Source organism: Mirounga angustirostris, unplaced genomic scaffold, assembly GCF_029215605.1.
Source record: "Mirounga angustirostris isolate CCGP_5_RB_7025 unplaced genomic scaffold, mMirAng1.0.hap1 SCAF_3, whole genome shotgun sequence".
In the NCBI taxonomy this organism is placed as follows: domain Eukaryota; kingdom Metazoa; phylum Chordata; class Mammalia; order Carnivora; family Phocidae; genus Mirounga; species Mirounga angustirostris.
The window spans coordinates 109936452-109946360 of record NW_026991711.1 but is presented as its reverse complement, the minus strand read 5'-3'; positions in this window follow the sequence as shown (position 1 = coordinate 109946360).

The window sequence follows — 9909 nt, the reverse complement described above, 5'->3', positions numbered from 1 at the left end:
GACGTGGAGCGTCAGGGAAGGGGGCAGGCAATACATGACCATCTGGCTTGGGCAAACGAATATATGTAAGGTCATTAAATGACACGGAGCATGCAGGAGAAAGAGTGGAACAAGGTTTATACGGGGCAGTTGGGGAAAGAGTGAGTTTAATTTCAACCATGTTGAGAATGAGATGTCAGCAAAGTTCCACGGTAGACTTGTTTAAAAAGAATGGGGAAGGTATCACAGGACAGCTCTGAGGACCCTCTGGGTGATAAAAAGCCCTTACATGCTTAGAGGGTGAGGAGTGCACAAAAGGTGGGGCGGGAGGTCATTGAGATCAATTTGGTATATTTTTCATTTCCTCAAATGACTGGCCCAGTCTGAAAGGTATTACATTTAAATCAATTTCGTTGAAGAATACAGGAGCCTTGTTAAAAGGGTACTACTAAGAATGTTCAGCATTGTGGTAGGAAATACTTTCAACAATAAGCAGCTTTCAGTACTCACTTTATGATCAAAAGAAAAGTTCTTTCCTTTTGTTGCTGAAATCAGACACAGTAGGCCCCAAAGTCTGGCCCTGATGCTTACTTGACTTTTATCCTTTGACAAGTTTCTTAACTTCTTTAGTGTCTCTACAGCAATGATAATAGCAGTAATACAAACGATCCTGGAGTGTTGTTGAAAGGCTTGAATGATATAAAGTATATGTAAACACCAAGTGTAGAGCAGAACTAAAAAAAATATATACATCTTTAAAGGGTTCATTCCCCACTCCCCCAGTTAAATATCTCCTCTGGGTTCAGTACTAAATAACAAAAATCAGTGTTCCTTTGTCGTTGTTGTTTTAACTATTTGTCCAATCCATTCAACAACTGCTTTTAGAGCACTTACCACGTGAATGGTGTCATGTTCCACATCACCAAGGAATTGCAAACAATGTAAAACATATTCCCTGTCTTGGAACAGCTTAATATATACTTGGTAATATAAGCCCAGGAAAGGTGAAAGAGTCAAACTGCAATAAAAGGGCATTCGTGGAGGTAAAAGGAAAAGGTTGGTGTAAGAAATAGTGGATGCCCTGTGCAATGAGATCTGGATGGTCCGGTTTACAGTGATCATCCTTTCCTAGTTGCCTAGGGCACTTATCAAACTCTGAAGTCAGTGCTCATATAGAAGAGAGGTTAAAGGAGCTGCCCCTGGAGGCTGTCAGATCTGGCTTTAAATTCTGTTCCACCGGTATTAACAACATAACTGTAGCCATAACCAGAGGCTATAACTTAGGGTCCCAAAGCCCTGGTTCCAAAGTGGGTATTAGTATTATCCAACACTTAGAATTGTTTCGAGGTTTCAGTGGGTTAATATAAAGCTCCTTTTGTGGTATCTGACTTGTAGTGAGAACCACAGTAAAGGCTAGTTAGTAGTTGTGGTAAAAAACTGTAGCACTAATTCTATTACAAAGAAATTTCCAAATACTTAATTTAGTATTCACAACAAACCTGTGAGTTGGACATTATTATTCTTATCGATACAGAAAAACTATAGGGACTCCATGAAAAACTGCTTTTTTCGTTCCTTTTCCTGCTTCTATTCTTGCTAGGACCTATACCCTCACCTTACACAGGCCTTATAGAACAGATAATGTATATCCTCCCTGTAAAGGTCAAGGACTTCATGATTTCTTGGAGTCTTCCAGCACCACAGATAACATCTAAGGAGTGACGTGGCTGGGCTTAGATGTCATGAAGGGTTTCCAAGACCACTGGTTCATCAAGACCCCAGGATCCAGGGCGTAAGTGACTCATGGAGAACACCTAGACACATGTCTTTGTTCCTGGATGCACAGACCACAGCTCTCAATAAAAACCCCAGATCCCAAGCTAAGATGAGGCTCACTCTTCCTTCCTTTCCAAGTCTCCCAGACACTCTGTCTGCATCTGCACTCTCTCAATGTCTTCAATAAGCTTTGCTCTCCCTTCCTCTCACCTCAAGGTTGATTTCTATCCTGCACAAAGCCAGGGACCCTCTTGGCTGATCCTGTGGGACCCGCCTTTGGTTCCTCGGACTCAGCCAGCCTGCATCATTTTTGCCTTATGAGGAAAATAAGGCTTGATGGCACTGTTTTCAGAGATGAGAGGCAAGAAGTTCAAGAGCTTAGGAGAAAGGATAGTCATAGGTGATCTTGGAATTTATGACTGAATAATAATACATGACTGATATCATTTTCATACTTGCTAAAGTTATATGATACCAAGATAATGTGAAAATCCTTTCAGCTCATGGGTCTTCAGACCTGGAATGGAGACACCATTTCCGTAGAAAGAAATGCAAAATCTAATCACCTTTAACTCCTCAGTGAGGATTATAGATTTTTGTTTCATTTCAAAATTAGATAATTATATGACTCAAATCTAAGTCCACCCATTTTAAGTTAGGAAGGCTCTTTGGATTCTACATATATACTTGGGAAGTCCATCAGAATCCCAGATAAGGATCCATTGCTACCTTATCAATATATTCTGGTCTCTAAGAATCAGAAAAGTGAAAGGCAATTCCAAAAATCTCATGGGAAGATAATCCCTCAAGCTGTGTTGAGTGTCATAATTGTTTCATTATGTATAGCTTCTTTTTTTATTAGAGCGAGAGTATGAGCAGGGTGGGGGGGCGGCAGAGGGAGAGGGAAAGAATCTGAAGCAGGCTCCACACTCAGCAGGAAGCCAGGAGCAGTAGCAGGATCTCTGGACTCTGAGATCATCACTTGAGCGGAAACCAAGTCAGAGGCTTAACTGACTGAGCCACCCAGGCACCGCTAGCATTTTTTTTTTAAACCTGGAAAGATTTAGAATTAAGTATTAAAATATTTACGAGAATCACATCTATGATATTATTTTGTTATTGTTGTTAAGCCAACTATGCATGCTTGGTATTTTAAATATCTGAAATGTTTTACAGACTTTAGCATATTAAAATAATAATAATAGCTTAATATAATGATGATAATAGCATATTAGAATAATAGGTGAGGTTTGTAACTCCAGTTTAAAACATGTTATTGTGAAATCAATTCCAACTTGAAATCTTAACTTGCAATCTCAGTAAGTTTGTATACTGTATTAGAACATCTATAGGCATAAGTTTATTCTACTTTTAAATTTAATTTACTAAATTTTATAATAATTATGTAAGTACTTGGAAAATTTTTCAGACAATGTAAATATTTAATAAATAAAATCAAGATTAAATTCATAACTGTAGTTTAAAATGGTTAGAAAATCGTGCTTATACATGAGACCAAATACCAATAATATACTTTACATTTGAAAAAGGCTTTTGTCTAGAAAATTTAATTATATGCACTGATCAGATTTTATTTCCAAATTGTTGTAAGTCCTAAATTGGACAATTTTAAACTTTCTCTCTCTCTCTCACACACACACATACACGAAAGAGTGGTAAGATATTCTTTTAGACTATAAGCAAAGAGGAAAGATAAAAGATGTCTGGTGAAAGATCGTTGAACTCTTAGCTATCATTCAGCTGAGTGGGATGACAACTGGCTTCCCAGAAGAGGTCTTAATACCATTAAAAGTTTATCTGAAAATTGCTTAAGCGGTTTATCAGGAATGCTAATTTCTTCCCAGAAGGCTGTTGTGAATTAAAAGGTCTGTCCTAGACCAGGTTAGGGACAACTTTTTCTTTATAAATCTTTTGAATTATTAAACTTACTAAATTTTGTGTACTTATATATAAAAAAATAAATTTTGTGAGCTGGTTGTAGTAGTTACAAAAGAACTGTATTTTTTCTTTTCCTTTTTTTTCAACAAAAGCAAATTCAGATTAGACTTCTAGTTACCCCCAAAAACACCTTCAAGGACACTGCCCACCCCAAAAACGACACACATTTTCAAGCAAGATTAACTATTTACACAGATTTCTGAATATGTGTGTGTACGTAATATATATTTGTATATAGGTTTACTCTCACATATATGTCATGATTCATTTATATTTTATAATATTTCTATGTTATATGTGGACTTATAATGGCTTGTCATAAAATAACATGCATATCTATGTACCCAGGCTCATTAGATTAAAGATAAAGATAAACCATTCAGCAAAAGGGCGGTCAATGTGGCAGGTAGCAGGAATAAGATCATTACCCCTGTTTCCTTCCTGATAGTGAAGACTGACATCTTACTTAGACCTGTATATACAAACAACAGCAAGTAGAAGTCATTGATATCGGAAATACTAGGCTATCCCACCTTCATTTGATCCCCAAACTTTGATCTTCTTTTCCTGACTCCAGTCTTTTACCTTTGTTCTCTGAGTTCAGTGCCCATTTCTTTTCTTTTTTTTTTTTTTTTTAAGATTTTATTTATTCATTTGAGAGAGAGTAAGAGAGAGACAGAGAGCACAAGCAGGGGGAGCGGCGGAGGGAGAGGGAGAAGCCGACTCCCTGCTGAGCTGGGAGCCTGATGCAGGACTCGATCCCAGGACCTGAGGATCATGACCTGAGCCCAAGACAGACGCTGAACCATCTGAGCCACCCAGGTGCCCCTCAATGCCCATTTCTTACTCTATGGCCCTAAAACACCAACTTCTCAAAACACATTGTTGGGAGTGTTGAGGACTGCCTACGCTGGGGTCATGCCAGCCGCCACTTTCCTACACCCCAGCTTCTATAGAAAGCATGTTGGAGCCCCATACAAAAGACTTCAAGTGGAGGACAATTCTGAAGGACCATCTCACCCTGAACACCCTTTAGGATTGGCTGAGAACTTTGTTGTGACTTCATTAATGTTCACCATCTCCCATCAGTGCGGTCCTGCTTCCCTTGCTGTCCCCTCCATACAGGTACATGTTGAGGGAGCAGGAATTCCACAAGGCAGCAAAGTAAAAGTAGGAGGAGAGAAAGGGGAATGGTCAGAAACCAAATGGGATAGGCAATCTAATTGATGAGGAGAACAAAGGTTAAAGAAATGTAGATAAAATTAAATTTCCTTACAACTTGCAGCCCATTGATAAACACCTGAGACAGACACAGTATGACATTCCTCAAGGAACTCACAACTGCCTTAATGTTCATGCTTTGCTAGAGGCAAAAAGTAACCTTGGCTTAACAATAGCCAGACCTCCAGAATCCTGTAAGTTCTTCTTTAACATACGAAAATCCTTTTGGAAACTTCTTTTATCGCTACTCTTCCCAATTTAAAGGTATATAATCAATTGCTCCTCACAATTCCAATGCAGCTCTTTCTGCACAGGTCCTGTCACTGTGCTTTAATAAAAACACATTTTTGCACTGAAAACGTCTAAAGGATTCTTTCCTGACCTTTTGCTCCCGGCCCACAGCACATAATGACCCCCAAAGGTGTTCATGCCCTAATCCTTGGCAACTATAAATGTATGTTACCTTACATGGCAAAAAGGGACTTTGCAGGTGTGATTAAGGTCAAGGACCTGGAGATGGGGAAATTATCCTGGATGATCCAGGTGCACCCAATCACATGGCTCTTTAAAGCCTGTGAACCTTTCCTGGCAATGGTCAGAGATCCGGAGCAATGATCAGAGAGATGCACTGTTTCTGGCTTTGAAGATGGAGGAAGGGTCCACGAGCCAAGGAACGTAGTCAGCCTCTACAAAGTGGAAGAGGCAAGGAAATAGATTCTCCAGCAAAGAATACCACCCTACCAACGTCCTGATATCAGCCCGGTGAGACCAGGGCTGGCCGTCTAACCCACAGACCTGTGAGATAGTAAATGAGTGTTGGTTTAAGCCACGACCTTTGCAGCAATTTGTTCCAGCAGGAATAGAAAACTAACACACCAATCTAGGGACGAACTTGAAGAAAACAAAGGTTCACTGAGGAGGCGGTGAGAGCAACTGGGAGGAAAGAGCCAACAGTTTGGGGAAGGAGCTGAAGTCAGTTCTCACATGAAGTGACACCCCGGAGATTGGAGAAGGGTGGTTGATATTTTTTTCCCCTTGGCTGGCTCCTTATAAAAGATCTGAGAAGACTCTTTTACATTTCTGATGCTGGCAGATCTCTAAAATATGTGACAAGTACCGTACCTGCTTCTCCACTTAGTGGAAAGGGTTATGTCTAGATACAACAGGCAAGCAGGTAGCCCAAAGATGCTAAATAATGTGCACAAGCAAAATGAGGCCTATGGAACGTGGTGAACCCAGCCTGGCCTTGCTCTTGAAGGATGACTCGTAATTTCAGGGCCAGGAAACAGACGAGTTTTAAAGAATTTATTTGCAGTATTATTACTCACAAAATCTAAAAAGTAAGTAGCTATGGAGGAGGAAGTGATATTCCAGTTAAAGTAGACAAACTGCTCCTGTGAAAATGCCAGGTAGAGGGGTTAAGGGAAAAGACACGTGCTTTGGATTTTTAATATTAATTACATTCATTGATAATCTATTATTATAGACTGGGTGAAAGTTTGTGGGGAGAGTGAGATTGCTCTGTTTCCCCTAATTTCTTGCTCATACGTTTGCCTCAAAACTTGCTGGGCTAGCAGAAAAACAAAACAAAACAAAACGATCCCACTGAGGGAACGTTGACTGGCCACAGGTTGAAGGAAGCTGGGACTAGGTTAGTATCAAGTCTCTTGGATGGCCGGATGTTTGAATGATTGTTTCCTTCTCTTCAAAGTTAGCGTGAGAGCAGGGGAAGAAGGTATGGAGAGAGAACAAAGCAAGTGCTCCAGAAGAGGAACCACCTCTTCCTAGCTGAGATGGACTTTATGCAAAAGGTTGCTTGCCTACTTCCTGCAAATCAATGACTAGATCCTGCTTTCAATTCTACATCTCCCATATTTAAAATAGTTGTGTAGCAATTGAAGCCAGAGAATCCTCTGAGGTAATATTCCGTTTTCCGACAGGAGAGAAGCAGGTTTACGAGGCTGCTGAAGCAGCTAACAGAATCATCAACAATCCCCACTGAAAGGGACTGAAGAGCAATTGAGAATTGTGGAACCCTCAGAGAAACACAGTGGAGGAGAGGGAGGGCAGAGGAACAGGCAGAGAGTGGGAACTTAAGGACTCTCGAGCTCGACTGTGTTGGTTCTGAGTTTCTACATCTGTAAGTTGTGGGGATATAAGATGTAAGGGCTCCAGTGACCGCAAACAAACCACAAATCTACAAAAGAGATGACATATTGAAGACCTCTCCTCTTTAAATAAGTCCAGTGTGAGCAGTTTTCCTCTATTATTGGAAAACAGGATGCTTTGGTTGGTTTCCAGATAAAGCATCTAGTATGTATTTTGGGGGGAAAATGTTATTAAGAAAATAAATCTCATCTTTAAATACTAGAATCCTATGTTGTGTGGGATAGGCTTGTGTCCTGAGAGGCATCTGAGAAATGAGTAAGAATTTGTGTCAACCTGGTCACGCTCACCTGGGTCCTCAACTCATTCAGTGGAATGGAGAGCTGCATAGGTCACCCACACAATTTAGGCTAGTCTTTATTTTTAATCTTTTTTGACTGGGCACATTTAGTTGAGTTTTTGAAAGTGAAACCTGCTAAACATACAGCAATGTCCCTGCACTTAGATGACACTGCTTCCTCCTTGACTCACTTACTCCTTCCCTAAGATAACCCATGAAGTTGGGACATCTGAGGATTTCTCTCTCTCGTTCTTTTTAGGATTTATTTATTTGAGAGAGAGAGAGAGAAAGAGAGAAAGAGTGAAGGGGGAAGGGCGGAGGGAGAGGAAGAATCCTCAAGCAGACTCCCCACTGATTAAGAAGCCCAACGCAGGCTCAGTCCCAGGACCCTGAGATCATGACCTGAGCTGAAATCAAGAGTCCTATGCTTAACCAACTGAGCCACCCAGGTGCCCCAGGACGTCTGCGGATTTCTAACAACTAAAAGGAGAGAAAGTCCTCACTTATCCTCTTAGTCGGGATTACAACTCTCCTTTCTCTTTACGTGCATAAAACGTGGTAAATATGCCTGGATTTAGTTCATTCTGAAGTAGATTTAATGATACTGATGTATACTTCAGGTTCTTGGTTTTTTTGGGCAGGAGTGGTGTTTTTTCTATTTCGATATCAACTTACAGTGTTGGATGTAGTGCATTTTAGGACTTAATTTTTTTTTAATTCTAAATTAGAACTTTAATGATGGCTTAATTAAACCATTTCCTAACAGTTGTGCACTTGAGTTGATTCCAGTTTTTTACCTTTATAAATAATATTTGGAAAAGCCCTAAGAATATGTCTGCGTTCAATTGTTATCCCTATTTTACAGATGGGGGAATTAAGGTGCAGAGACTGAGTAACTTGACCATGGTCATACATTTGTAAGTGGCAGAATTAAAAAATTAAAGCCAGCAGTCTGACACCTGAAATGACATATTTAACTCTGTATCACATAGGCTCTCACCCTCATTTGAAAGTTTTGGGTCCACTCTGATTTAGAATTTAGAATTTTTCTGAGTTTACAAAATAACATGATACACACATCATATAATAAATATATAATCATCCCAATGGGGTCTAGGACAGCACCACTTAAGTGCATGAACGTAACTCTAGCAAAATATATAAATAATCAAACTAACTGTAATATAGAAAAGCAATAAATAGCCTTATGTAAATTTACATCAAATGAGTTTGGACCAGATCAGGTTTTGCCATCAAATGAGTTAAGAATGCCTTTAATTAGCAAATTAAAATACCCTCCCAACCCTACTCCCAGTTGCTTCATTGGGTTTTGGAGACAGAGATTTATCAGGAGTAGGGGGTGAGGATATTATACTTTTGCATAATTGAGTACTAATGTTTAAATTCTTACTCTCTTACTCTACTACCAAATTGTAAGTTACGTGGCAAATTAAGGCTTTTGATATCTTTTCCATGCAGTCCATGACATTGGGGATTGTCCCATTTGTACTTATTATGCCTTGCTGTTTAACTAATCACCCCAAAATTTAGAAGCTAAAGTCAATACACCCCATGAATTTTTGGTCCAGAATTTGGGTAGGGCTTGGCTTAGTGACTCTTCTACTTTGTATGACATCAACTGAGGACATTCAGTTGTATTCAGCTGGCAAATGGACTGGTCTAGAGGGGCCAAGATTTCTTCACTCCCACATCTGAATTTTAGAGGGCATCACTTGACAACTGAGTTCAACTGGGTGTGCTGATAGGAGTGTCTACATGCTGTCTCCAGCATGACACTCTGAAATTAGTGGGGCTTTTCTCATGGCAGTCAGCTTCCCCTTGAAAGAGTGTTCCAAGAGATGAGTATAAATAGCAAGGCTTCTATGACGGTTCCAAAATCGGTAAAGTAAATCACTAAAGTCCGCTCATATTCAAGAAGAGAATTACATTCCACTCCTTAGTTGGAATAGCAACCAAGAACTCTAGCCACCTTTAATCTAATACAGTTGTTTAAGAAAAGGAAAAATAGATGATCATTTTTTAGCAGTTAGTCATTAAAGCTTAATGTTTCCATTTTTACTTTATTCTTTATTACTGGGGTTGAACATTACATTAAATATTTATTGATCATTGTAATTGTGTGTGTGTGTGTTGTCTATTCATGTTCTTTGCTCTTTATTGTGTGTTGATTTTTCCCTTACTGATTTATAAGGGTTCAATACAGTTTTGATATCTTTAGGAATCTGTTATGCTTATATATTGCATATAGCTCTGGATGCACTAAAAGGAACCCTGACTAAATCTTTATCAGAGATATTTAAAGTTATGGAATAGATTTTGATCTTATTTAATCTCTGACTATTTGGGAAATTATTTGAAGCTTAGCAATATGAACACAAATAAAAGGCATCTGAGACACACATAAGACCCACACACATAGAGTTATAAGACTGTATGATTAAGTGATTAGAGAAGAGAAAATTTCTATTTTTTGAAGACCATCTGCTAGGTCTCTTTCATATGTTATA